The following is a 14787-nucleotide window of genomic DNA, read 5'->3' on the forward strand; positions in this document are numbered from 1 at the left end:
GCTTAATGAATATTTTGGAAATGGATAAAATCCTACTCAAGGGGGTAAATTTCCTAACCTGTTTAACATGCAACATTGGTAATCAATAGTAATGTGCTATAAAACATATACTGTACAATAATTAATTTTCCGTCATGATACAGCTTAATGCCGGGAATAAACAAGATATTTTGCCAAGGGGAACGTATCTAATTCGTAACAAAAGCTATTTTTTTTACGAGCCACTTCATTGCTCGCTTAAATGACCACTCATCCTCCCTTCAAGAAAACCATCCATCTTCTCTACAAGAATGTCAGAAGGTGGAGTGAGGTAAACCCTTGAAAGTACTGAATAACTAGAATGGAAATTGTTTTGAGTGACCTTAACATCCTAATAGCATGAATGAGCGGGCATGTCAGCTAAGGGAAAATGACATAAACTTTTTACGGATGTTCCAAGATCTACTGGTGAGCCCTCAGGTTAACAAAAGTTTCTTTCTAGAAGCCATTGGCAGGCTCATACATAAAACCAGAGAATGTACCGAGGGCTCCTACTACGGTGGCAGTAAACAGCAGAGCATGGATATTGTAACCAAATTGATTTGGGACACAGATATAATAAGGTCACACTAGTTAAAGAGGTAATCTCTTACAGGATCGTGAACCCCTTGGTTGGAGAAATTACTACCTAGAATGCAGCTTAAGATTTAAATGTAACTATACTAGAATAGAGAAGAAACAAAATAGTCAATACAGAAGATAATATAGACTTCACAGCAGACTAGCAAATAAAGAGTAAAAGCGACAGTTGAATTTTTCAATGCGTTTTACAAAATTTAAAATACCATCAAACCAGGTGAAAATACACGCATTCATTTTTCCCATTTTTCCTACTTTCCTCGAACCCCTTCACAGACACCATCCCAGCCCCTACTTCCCACTCCCCAAAAAGCAAAACTGTTTTCAACTGTAATATGTATATGTGTATAGTTAATCTTCTTACAGACTTTCCCACGGTGGTATCATGCAAATTCAAGACTCGGTTCAGTACACAATAAAGACCCGAGCGAATATCCGCTTTAAGATCAAAACTTTGTCCCCTCGGAAAGCCTTATTTAACTGTAGAACTCAGACCTCTTTCTGCAATCTGTGCCTCGACTATCCCACCGATTACCACTTCTCTATCCCTTCCATAATCACGTAATTTTCATTTGAAAATTGTTTGTTCAAAACTGCATCCAACCACTTAGAATTTCTTGCTATCACGAATTAACAAATGATGATATAGAAGTATTGCACGTTTCACCATCGATTCACAATCTTTTTACATTCCAAATATTTAACCACGTCAAATCACACTAAAATAATGGCAAAGCGTAAACAAATATCAGGAACATATTTTCAATACCTTTTATTTTTTCTTGACATATTCAACTGAAAGAGTGAATTTATTGAATGTTAAGGAATGGGTTTTAATGAAAGAACGACTCTACGAATTATCAAGTCACCATTTTCTAATTGCTCAGCCAGCGAAGGGTTTTTGCAGCCACTTACGAGGTGATTTGTAAAAGACAATTATTGTGAAGTATAAATTAGGCTTATTGCTGCCGACTAGTTGAAAGTCTGTTCTGCATTTTTTCTTTTGTATTCATGTGAAAAAAAATACTTCAAAACATAATTTTTTTAAATAACATATTAGCTATAGAATGATAAAACACTCAAAATATTTGAGCATATTCTTATTAGGTTTACTGACTGCAAGACAAATCAAGAAGAAAATCTCAAAAACGGACCTTTCAATCTCCTCATATCTACTGTCATTTTCAAGGTGTCTTTTTCAAGGTTATTTAAAGGAATTATTATAATTTAAAAGAACACTACCGGTGCTGATTATTCGTCAATATTTGAGAAATCTTGCACACTATAAAAAAAATGTTTATTTTGGTAAAATGTGTGTACAAAACACATCGCATAACGTGTTCATTTGCCATTTCAGACGAGTTCTAAAGGCATTTTGCTCTTTGTACATTAATAACACAGTGACATTTCGGGAAAATGTGCAAACGAAGTCACAAAGGAAGTTCAGAGCTAAAAATAATGCACATTCCTTTTATGTACGTTGTCGACGCTCAAATGTATTCGATGAATTCAAAGTTGGCCTCTTTCCTTGACGCTGCTACGAGCCTAACCACACGGTATGTAACATTATGTAACATATACTAGATTAAATGATGGATAAGGATTTTATCGCTCAAAAATTTATAGAAGGCTCTTCGTATTTGAAAGCACTGTATTTAACTACCACCTTTGTTTATTCCTGCACCGTATATGTTCAACAATACAGTATTCCTCGGATGTCTACAGTCATATATATATATATATGATATTATATATATATATATATATATATATATATATATATATATATATATATATATATATATATATATATATATATATATATATATGCCGGATAAATACTCAGGTCTGGAATACTGATTCAATATAAAAGGAAGAATGTTGTTGTTTTAACAGAACAAATAACAAATGAAGCAGTGCTATAAATGAACCCCTGGTAATTCTTCCATGGCATGTTAGGCGTGCAAAATAGCATAAAAGAAAATGTCTGGTCATCCGCGTCTGTGCTTTCTGAGGTCAGGCACGGCTATCATAGCACCAGTTATTCATTTTCAGGTAGAAGATAACATGGACTAGTCCAGAAAAAGTAGTTTTTCAAAGTATTTGTAAATATACGTTTTACAAAAAAGTAGATTAAATAAAAATTCCAAGTAACCTTTTTTTTTTAACAAAAAGAAGTGTTTAAAATGATTTATAAATACACATTTTGCAAAAACCAAATTTCTGAAAATACCATTTTTTTTAGAACTATGTTTTGGTGTATGTTATTGTGTATGCATGACTGCAAGGTTACTGCTGTTTTGTGTGCAATAATAGCGCCTTTTTTGTCAGGAGTTTTCGACAGACTGGACCAGAAAATGCTAAAATTGACCTGAACTTACTCTCGAACTGACCCACATCTGCAATGGGCGAACTGATCATCGACTAATGAAAAGAAGATAAAGACATAATGATCATGAGTTCCGCTTGACGATCTTTACCTCAAAGTGAAATCATTCGTGACGACCAAGATATTACTTTGCAAGACTTACACATGCATGACTGTGTGCAATGAATGAGTCGTGCATGAAATGCTTAGGATTCGCATTGAATTAAAACAAATTTATGTATACTCACATATATATATATATATATATATATATATATATATATATATATATATATATATATAAACATAAAAAATATATATACACATATATATTTTTCTTAAATCTTTCAGACAAACTTTAATAAAAGTATTTCTGATAGCGTTTCCGTCGTCGCATGTTTTGGTATATAAGGAGATATTTGTCAGATTTTTACGTACCCACAAGCGTACGTACACACACATGAAAAAGCGGAACCGGTCAGTATTTTCACTGTGAAAATATGTCTGTAACAATACATCATGCGAGCTGAAATGTGTGGGCATCCATGCATGTTATTTGCCATGTAAATTTGGAGTTAGGATTAATTACTGAATTGTAATGCTTTCAAAGCACATTATCTCTGATGTAAGCGCCATCGAATCCACTCAAAAGCACAGGACCAAAAGCTTCTCCATTATATATGTCAATACTTACTGCATGAGGCAGCAGGTAAACCAACCTCTGTCAGTATTATTGGCATCTGATGACTATGATCCATTATAAATTTTCTAATCATTCCAAATCAAAACAGTTTTTCCCAGTAGTATCATTGATTATTTATATGATTATTTTTCCATTATTACTAACTGTGATAATCATATTGCTATTAAATATAATGATCATGTATTTGAAGGTATCAATACTAGTGTCTGACAAATACAGAAACTTTTTTAGAGGCATTTGGTGTATGTATGTATGTATGTATGTATGTATGTATGTATGTATGTATATATATATATATATATATATATATATATATATATATATATATATATATATATATATATATATATATAAGTTACCCTGATTATCAATTTAATGGAAATCAGGAAGATATGAGTAGCGAATATTAAAAAGGTTGGCTGAAGAATGGAAGACGCTGATTACGTAAGATATTGTAATCTGATAATAATGAAAGCAGGGTTCTGTGCAAAATCGTAAGAGAAACATTCAAGTATCGTAGGTAGCTGTTAACAAACTCGGCTTTAATGCGGACTTTAAAAATAATAAAAGAATATATAACTCCACCTTCCAGTTTCGAACAATCCTTGTTGCTCTGACTGCCCCCAAAAATCGTTAATTATATAACTTAAGTATCGACGCAGGTATTATTAAAAACCAAGTTAATTATGCCGTCTGTCATTAAATGTAACCTAATTATTCATTAAAATTTAAGTCAACAACAAACGTTCCGTGGAAGTTATTCTCTTGCCCTTTCAGACTATTTCCAAAATTGCACTGCATCTGAGGGAACCAGCAGAATCCAGTGCTAAAGCAATAACGTTTAACTTTCTTTTATGCGTGTGTTGTTGACATAACAGTGAATTCAGCTAATTCGCTGGAATTAGCAATGCTTTACATTACAAAGTACCTAACTACATGTAATCTAACTTTTATAAACAAAACATGAAATGAATAAAAAGAATGTGATCATCAAATATAAAATCTAATTTGTGATATATTTATGGATATACATCAAGACCTTGAGAAATATTTAGATAGACATATAGAGAGATAGACAGACAGACAGATAGATGATACAGTATCCTGTAAGAAGCAAAGCTAATTCGGAACAAAAGTAGCCCAGATGTCAAAGCAGAATTCCTGGATGACTCCTTAGCCAGTAACTTAAAAAAAAAAAAAAAAAAAAAAAAAAAACGGATTCATTAATTCGCCGAAATATATGACCAAAATTCTTAGGTTAATACCAAACAAGTAAAAAATGCACCGAAATTTCCCCGGCACAATCGAGTTTTCCGTACAGCGCATAATGTTATATAAAACTACTAGCTACGACCTCACAACGCTCAGCTACTCCCAGACGCGCTGGAGTGACTGTGTTGCACGCCTCCGGAAAACGCTGCCAGACGCGCGAAACCTTAAACTTAAATAAAATACAAACTACTGAGGCTAGAGGGCTGCAATCTGGTATGTTTAATGACTGAAGGGTGGATGATTAACATACCAATTTGCAGCCCACTAGCCTATGTAGTTTTTAAGATCGGAGGGGGGACAGAAAAATGCGGATAGACAGACAAAGCTGTCACAATAGTTTTCTTTTACAGAAAACTAAGACCGATAACTTAAAAGCAAGGATATAATTGATTTGGAAAAATTAACAAACATTTTTGGATTTTTACAGCCATAAAGGAGGGTAGGGTGTGTGGGGCAAAGGGCCACTTTCCAAAATTTCATATATATAATATATATATATATATATATATATATATATATATATATATATATATATATATATATATATATACTCCTTTATAGCTGTAAAAATCCAAAAATGTTTGTTAATTATGTCTATATATATATCGGTCTGTATTTTTATGTATAAATGGATGAGAGGAAAATAGGCGAGAGAAATAATTGCTCGATTGTATAAAGGTAAAGGTGACGGAAACGACTGTAACAACTGATGCATTATATCTTTGCTAAGTCTGCAGGGAATGCATATGACAGCACTTTGACTGGAAAGTAAGATATACCTCAGAGGAACTGTCTTGCATATAAAATTCGATTCGTATTCAGTAGTAAATGCTACATTCGCTCCATTTTCCTTTACGCTTTAAACACCATGTAACGTCGTGACATCCCGAAAAATATAGAACATTACCTTAAGGCCCAAAGATGTTCCAAATGTTTTTACGCATAACCTGAACAAGATAATATGTTACAATACTCTGAAGACGTTCGTACATACTTGTGTCTACTCCTTACCTAAAACATTATCCTAGTAGGCAACTCAACATTTTCTTCTTCGTGAAAATAATTGAAGAAATCTCATAGGGGATAATTTACAAGAATCATTCAATAAAGGGCATTTGACTGCTTAAAATACTTATTATATATATATATATATATATATATATATATATATATATATATATATATATATATATATATATATATATATATATATATATATATATATATATATATATATATATATATATATATATATATATATATTATTATTATAAGGTGATATAATTTTCATAACCATTTTGTAAGTATTTGTAATGTCTCTGTGAAAAAGTTTTGAATTTTTGCTTGCAAGGTTCGTCATTTGTTGTGAAGACTTGATTTTAAAATGTCTTTTTTTACAGATATGTTGTGTGTTATGTAAACTTATGATTCTGTGGGATATTTTTCCCCTTTTGTTTAATCTTTTGAAATTGTATTTTGAAAGCTTATCAGATGGTCGCTACACCCTGTCTGCCGAGAGAGAATGGAGGTTAGCTTTCCTGTTTGATCAGGTGTTTTGGTCTAAAAACATCCACTTTTGTTATCAGCTGTCACCCAGTCAGCGAGCCTGTTATATCTTTTATCCTGTGTGCTTATTCCGTCTGTATTAACTCTGCCTATGCCTATTCTGTTGGTAATTTTAAGAAAGAGAGATAGAGAAATAGCAAATAAGTGCTGTCATGTTGTATCTAATGTTTGCCCAGCTGCCCCAGGCTGACAAATGATTTTGTAAACCCTGAACCAAGTGTCAATCACAAGCGATAACGAACCGATCGTGTGTACGAGTATACTCTGTATACGTGTCTGTAGGTGTATTCATACATGTGTTTTCTGTGTGAACACCCTATGTGTATTCTCAGCCTACGAAACTTAAAATCCAGTGTCTTGTAAAAGGCAGGGCAGTCTGGTAGCAAGGGCCATTAGAGGAAGACCTCAGACTCTCTCTCTCTCTCTCTCTCTCTCTCTCTCTCTCTCTCTCTCTCTCTCTCTCTCTCTCTCTCTCTCTCTCTCTCTCTCTCTCTCGATAGTCCCAATATTATAACGGGAATATCAGGAAAATATCCATTAAAAAGCTCTGTTAAACTCACGCCAGGAGTGTGTTAATTTTGTAGGAGGTGTTCAGGAATATTTTGTACAAGTGTTGAAGAGGAGATATATATTGGTGTAATGGTTACTAAAGGTAATGTGGTGAATACTGAGTTTTGTTAATATTCTAGGTAAAAGAGAATTGTTGTATTTGAATAATTCTTAGAAAGACGTGAGTCTGACTTCTTTTTTTATAAGGAAAGTTATATAAAAGATTGATGTAATTTTTAAACACATTATTGGTGATTGTGGTATTTTCATTTTTGCATATCGCATTCTTATATGTCTGTGCTATCATATTATTGTGATTTTATTGTTGCCGTGTTTTGCTGGTGATCTCTTAGCATTTTGTTAGTGCCTACCTGTTATAGGGTTTTTTGGAGAATGTTATGTGGATTTCAATCAGTAATATTTTGGTGACTGTTTGTAATTGTTAAATCAGGTAAAAGCTTGGCACTTAAGTGATAGTTAATAGTTTGATTCTTATATAATCAGATTGTTTTCTTGATAAAGCAAAGTTTTGTGAATTAAACTTGATTAAGAGATACTTAAATCTTGCACTGTTGTCAGTTAACGGTAAATCTTTTGAGATTGTAAACTTTACATATAACTTTTGAACTTAGAAATAACCCTGTTTGTTTTTTAATACAAAGCGTTTCATTTTGATTAGCAGTACTTACAGACATTAATGAGTGTGTATAAGGTAAGTGATGTATCTGTTTGTTCACCTAAGACTTATCTAGGTAAAACAGAACCAGAGAGACAGCTACAGTGCTGGTTGAAGTGAAACTCATATTCCATTAATCTGGATATAACTTAATAATTGTTACCTCATCCATAACTTGATAAAGTTACATTGATTTTCTCCAGTGATATGTAAGTTTATGAGATCATTGTACCTTTAGTGATTCAGTCCACTCTTTGTTATGAGGTTTCAAGAATCTGGTCGATGTGAGGTAACTTTTAGTATTATCATTTGTACAACAGATTTGTTGACCTATTTTAGTAATAACCAGGTGCTTGTTCACTTCGTAACAAAAGATATGGTGCCCAGACCCAGGAAATTAAAACAAAAGATTTGATGGCCAGAGCCGGGAAATTAAATCAAAAGATTTGATGTCCATCGTCCGGGAAATTAACTCAAATAATTTGTTAGCCAGACCAGGGAAATTAAATTAATTGATGCCCATTGTCTAAGGAGAACTAAACAGAATATCACTGGTTTATGATTTGTACTAGTGGTGTTAGGAATATATTTTTGGTAGGAGAATAACCATATAAAAGTGAATTGTAAACCCTTCTTGTTGAGTAAACTAGAAAAATGGCTCGGTTTGAAGTTCAGGAATTCATGGCAGCTCCAACCATCAGAAAGTTATCTAAATCTCACCTGACTAAGGGACAGTGGATTCGCTTAGCAATAACATATGGGGCTAATGTTACTTTTGATATGAGTGAGGCAGAAGTTAAGTGTGTCGCAATCAAGGCATTAATAATCTCTGGTAAAGTAGAAGGCGAATTAGCAGAAGCTTATGATCTGTTGAATGCAGCTGAGATAGAATTCTCAAATAAGGTAAGGCAAGAGAATGAGAACGGTGATGTACAGGCAGAATTTAGGAGTTTAGACTCAGAAGAATTTTGGAGTAAAATAAAGGTGTTGGAGTCAGAAGAAAACTTACTTAGACTACAGATACAGGCTGATAAAGAAAAGAAGAAAGAGATAAAGCAAGAGAAGAAAGGGAGAAAGAAAAAGGAGAAAGAGAAGGAAAAAAGAAGAAAAAAAAAAAACATGAAGAGTTAATCAGAGCTCGATCTTTACTGCCTGTAAATCCAGGGGTAACACAGACCCTGTGTTTGATGAGAAGTTAATTCCAAAATCTACAGAAGAAGCTACAGATGAATTTTTTTATCACTTTGAAAAAGAAGGTATGGGATGGCCAGAGGATAAATGGTCAGTTTTAAAGGTAAAACATGAAAGGGGTTTACAGATGACCCTGTTAATCAGATCTTTGAAAAAGGATGACAAGATAACTTTCTTGGATTACGCCTATAAAGTCAGGAGATGCTTTAAACGATGGCTAGAGGCGGCTTTATGGACGAAAACTCATAGCCTCAAGAATTATAGTCAAACTCAGCCTTTTAGGCCCCCTTGTTTATCCTGAATTTTTTCCGCACCGTTGCCACGTCTCCCCAGGTAGGTACTTCCGCCAAAAAACCCATCTCTCTCTCTCTCTCTCTCTCTCTCAGACTTATCTTTTACCTCATTTTGACTTTTTTTCCACACCAGCATGGAGGTAAAAAAAGTCTAGGTGCGTTTTTTAGACAGACCCTCTCTATGTGTTTAATCAGAAGATTCCTGATGTCCTCGATGTTGATGACGAATGACTCGATAAATCTCTCAACCGCTAATCTTGTTTTGCATCTTGTTCTTGAATTCTCCGTGTGTTTTATTGCCTTTCCAGTTTTCCGCTGTCACAAATGAAACTTTGAAGCTTTTTCTTTGATGAATTTTACCTGAGCCCATATGATCACTTTGAAAAAAGTTTTCTTTCCATTACACATTTTTTGGCTAGGTCATGAGGATGTCGTCACGTGGATGTGCACCGTTCTTTATCAACCAGTCCTTTATTTTCTGCAAGATGATGTTGGGTTTTTCAAGCACCGTCGAGTGGTAGGATGCATTGTCATCACAATTAATGGACAGTTTTATGTTGGGTAACAACTGAGTCTTAAACCATGTTCTCAAAACTGGTAATTCATCTGAAGAAATGCCTCATTTTTGCTTGAAAAAATAGTTCCATTATCAGCTGAACAGTGTTGCTTGTTTGGAAACTTTGCAACAGTGTAATTCAGGACCCACTTTTCAAACACAATGTACATCTCTCTCAAAAATTTCGTGCGAGCAACAGGTAAGGAACTTACGAAAATCAGATGACTTCTTCCTTGTAAGATATTTTATCTCTTAGCTCTTCCGTGACTTTGTAATTTCTTTCGTAAAATTCCAGGACAGTTCTTCTAAGGACACAATCAAAAAAATGGAAGATTTTCTTGATCTTTGAAAAAGGATGACAAGATAACTTGGCCTCATCTAAAAGTACCGATTGACATTATAGATTATTTCCTTCGCTTGACACCATGGTGGGTTACTGACACGGAATGACCTTGTCGGGCTGAAACGGCGCACTCAGTCAAATGATTTTTAATAATTTTAATTTCCCCAGCAAAAACTTAGTCATTCTTAAACATATGAAGTTTTATTATAAAACAGGTAATTACCTATATTTAGTGAGTATAAAAAATATCAAGTTTTGTCATCACTGTCGTAGCGTAAGTCTATGGACGAACTTAAGAATTAAAAAGTGGTCTTAGAGATCAATATCTAAGAGGAATTTCTGAACATATAAGAGCTTATTTGAGAGAGAGAGAGGTGAAGAAACTTGATAAAGCTGCTAATCTAAGCGAGGATTATAATATAATATCCAGCAAAAAGAATTATAATGGCAGGTACCAGAACCAACAATTTACAGGTTATAGATCTCAGTCAAATTTTAGGAACAGTGCTATGAAAAACCCTTCTAATAATTATACCAGTGCCAAACCAGGATATACTTCACAGCAGTGGAATGCTAAACCCGCCCCTTCTAGTCTATTCTCAAGACAAGTGCAGAAAATTAATGTTGTTTGCCACAAGTGTGGGAGAGTAGGACATTATAGTCGAGACTGCTATAAAGGATATCAGCAGACTAAGCCAGTTGGACAGGTGACAAGGGCTAACCAGGTAAAGCCAACTACGAGAAACAATGTGGGACAAAGTGAAGTCAGACAAGTAGAGTGCTTAGCAACCAGTGGAAATGCAAATTCCAGTAGTGAGTGGCTGAACAGTGAGGAGGCTTTTAAGCCATATATTTATGAAGGTATGCTGACAACCCCCTCTTTGAGTGTACAGGTACCAGTGAAGATATTACGTGATACAGGTAGTAATCACAGTGTGATAATTCAAGGTGCTCATCCGCAGTTGGAGAAGAATCTCACCGGAGATTCAGTTATCTTAAAAGGTATAGGAGGAGAAGTAACTCCTATATGCCGCTTGCATTTGTCATGTGAATTAGTGACAGGCAATATTGATTTTGCAGTAAAGGACTCGTTAGCTGTTGAAGGTGTGCATGTTTTACTGGGTAATGAAGTTGGTGGTGTTCCCTTCATTCCTTGTCCTGTAGTGACAGACAAACCATTAAGGATTAGCCCTACAACAGAATTAGAGAAGAAAAACCCTCACCTATTCCCAAGTTGTGTAACTACCAGGAGCATGAGGAAAGCTGAGCATAGAAGTGAAGAAACTGAAGATTTACCTGTACCAGAAGGATCCTTGAGCCTAGAAGACTGTTTAAGGAAGGGGAAATTTTCCCCTAATGTCAGTGCTGAAGAAATTCTTGCAGAAGAAGAAAATCCTATTGTTGGTGAAGAGACTCCGAGTAGTCAAAATGTTCCCGAAGGCAGTAGTGAATCTACTGAAGTAACAGATATTGAGAGTTCAACCTTTGAAGTTAGTCAAGTGACTAGAGAAAAATTAGTGGAATTACAGAAGAAGGATACAACGTTGGCAGAACTGTTCTTCAGAGTTGTTGAACCAGAAGAAGTACAACAAACTCCCACCTGTTATTATCTAACGGATGGATTGCTAATGAGGAAGCATCGACCTGTAGATATACCAGGAAATGCTGAATGGGGTTAATATCATCAAATCTTAATTCCATATTCATTGAGGAACAAGTGGTAGCAGTAGCACACGAAGCTGGACATATGGGAATTAGGAAGACTGTTGAGAAGGTTATGAAATATTTCTTTTGGCCTGGACTACACAAGGATGTCAGTAAATTTTGCAGGAGTGTCATACATGCCAAATAGCTGGAAAACCAAATGAAACTATTCAAAAGCTCCCCTACAACTGATAGAAGTTAGAGGAGAACCCTTTAGCAAAGTGATAATAGATGTGGTTGGTCCACTTCTGAAAACGAAAAAAGGACATGAATATCTGTTGACGCTAATGTGTCCCGTAACAAGATATCCAGAGGCAATTCCTATAAGAAATATAAGTGCCAAGGTAATAGCTGAGAAGTTGGTGGAATTTTTCTCCAAATTTGGAATCCCAGAAACTGTACAGAGCGATAGAGGAACGAACTTTACCTCAAAGGTATTCCAAGATGTGTTCAATTTGCTAGGAGTGAAACAACAGTTATCTACCGCTTATCACCCAGAGACTCAAGGAGCTTTAGAAAGGTTCCACCAAACTTTGAAAAGTATGTTAACCAAATACTGTAATGAATCGGGAAGAGAATGGGATGTTGGTTTACCCTTAATGTTATTTGAGGTAAAAAATGCTTATCAAGAAAGTATGGGATGTTCGCCAAATGAAATGATTTTCGGTCGAGACGTGACAGGTCTGTTGAAAATCCTTGCAGAGAACTGGGAAGAAAATCAAGAGGAAGTCCAAGGAGAATATGTGAAGAACTTAAGAAAAAGGTTAGAAGAAATTAAAAAATTCTCTTTAGAAAATTTAAAGACAAGCCAAGAAAAAATGAAAAGAAAATATGATGCTAAGACTAAGTTAAGAAGCTTTAATGTTGGACAGCAAGTTCTAGTGTTCTTACCAGTGAAAAGGTTTCCCCTTACAAATAAATTCCAAGGTCCTTATAGGATAACAGAAAAGCTAAGTGATCAAACTTATGTGATTGAAACACCAGGGAGAAGGAAACAACGGAGGAAGATACATGTAAATCTTCTGAAACCCTACTTTTCAGAAACTACAACTGAGGTTAGGTCTAAAACCCAAACAACTTCATATACAAAGGAAGTTGAATATTTGTTGCAGCACAGATTGGCAGAGACCAGTTCAAGTCATTACAGTTCCCCTTGTGTGTTAGTAAAGGAACCAGATGGCTCGTTTAGGATATGTACAGTGATTACAGAAAATTGAATTCCATCGGTGTAGCTGATAATTATCCCTTACCTCTTATTGATCAATTACTTAATAATATTTGGTAAGCCCAGTTTGTTTCTAGAGTGATGAAGGAGTTACAAAGATTTGCGAGTGTGTTTACAGTTTATTGCTTATTTTGTAAAAGTTTTTCAGCCATAATATTTTCCCTGATTGTTTGTATAATCTTGTTGTGTAAGGAGAGAGAACATTTTTGGAGAGAGCAGTGCAATTGCAGATTATTTATCCCTCTCCGAATCCACCGATTTGAACCCAGGATAATTAATCTTTTGGGGGGAGGAATATTATAAGGTGATATAATTTTTATAACCATTTTGTAAGTGTTTGTAATGTCTCTGTGAAAGTTTTTTAATTTTTGCTTGCAAGGTTCGTCATTTGTTGTGAAGACGTGATTTTAAAATGTCTTTTCTTACAGATATGTTGTGTGTTATGTAAACTTATGATTCTGTGGGATATTTTTCCCCCTTTGTTTAATCTTTTGAAATTGTATTTTGAAAGCTTATCAGATGGTCGATACATCCTGTCTGCCGAGAGAGAGAATGGAGGTTGGCTTTCCTGTTTGATCAGGTGTTTTGGTCTAAAAACATCCACTTTTGTTATCAGCTGTCACCCGGTCGGCGAGCCCGTTATATCTTTAGTCCTGTCTGCTTATTCCGTCTGTATTAACTCTGCCTATGCCTATTCTGTTGGTAATTTTAAGAAAGAGACATAGAGAAATAGCATATAAGTACTGTCATGTTGTATCTAATGTTTGCCCAGCTGCCCCAGGCTGACAAATGATTTTGTAAACCCTGAACCAAGTGTCAATCACAAGCGATAACGTTTGTTTTGCTTCGAACCGATCGTGTGTATGAGTATACTCTGTATACGTGTCTGTAGGTGTATTCATACATGTGTATTCTGTGTGAACACCCTATGTGTATTCTCAGCCTATGAAACTTAAAATCCAGTGTCTTGTAAAAGGCAGGGCAGTCTGGTAGCAAGGGCCATTAGAGGAAGACCTCAGACTCTCTCTCTCTCTCTCTCTCTCTCTCTCTCTCTCTCTCTCTCTCTCTCTCTCTCTCTCTCTCTCTCGATAGTCCCGATATTATAACAGGAATAACAGGAATATATCCATTGAAAAGCTCTGTTAAACTCACCCCAGGAGTGTGTTAATTTTGTAGGAGGTGTTCAGGAATATTTTGTACAAGTGTTGAAGAGGAGATATATATTGGTGTAATGGTTACTAAAGGTAATGTGGTGAATATTGAGTTTTGTTAATATTCTTGGTAAAAGAGAATTGTTGTGTTTGAATAATTCTTAGAAAGACATGAGTCTGACTTCTTTTTTTATAAGGAAAGTTATATAAAAAGATTGATGTAATTTTAAACACATTATTGGTGATTGTGGTATTTTCATTTTTGCATATCGCATTCTTATATGTCTGTGCTATCATATTATTGTGATTTTATTGTTGCCGTGTTTTGCTGGTGATCTCTTAGCATTTTGTTAGTGCCTACCTGTTTTAGGGTTTTTGGAGAATGTTATGTGGATTTCAATCAGTAATATTTTGGTGACTGTTTGTAATTGTTAAATCAGGTAAAAGCTTGGCACTTAAGTGATAGTTAATAGTTTGATTCTTATCAGATTGTTTTCTTGATAAAGCAAAGTTTTGTGAATTAAACTTGATTAAGAGATACTTAAATCTTGCACCGTTGTCAGTTAACGGTA

This window comes from Macrobrachium rosenbergii, chromosome 7 (assembly GCF_040412425.1).
Source record: "Macrobrachium rosenbergii isolate ZJJX-2024 chromosome 7, ASM4041242v1, whole genome shotgun sequence".
Classification (NCBI taxonomy): Eukaryota; Metazoa; Arthropoda; class Malacostraca; order Decapoda; family Palaemonidae; genus Macrobrachium; species Macrobrachium rosenbergii.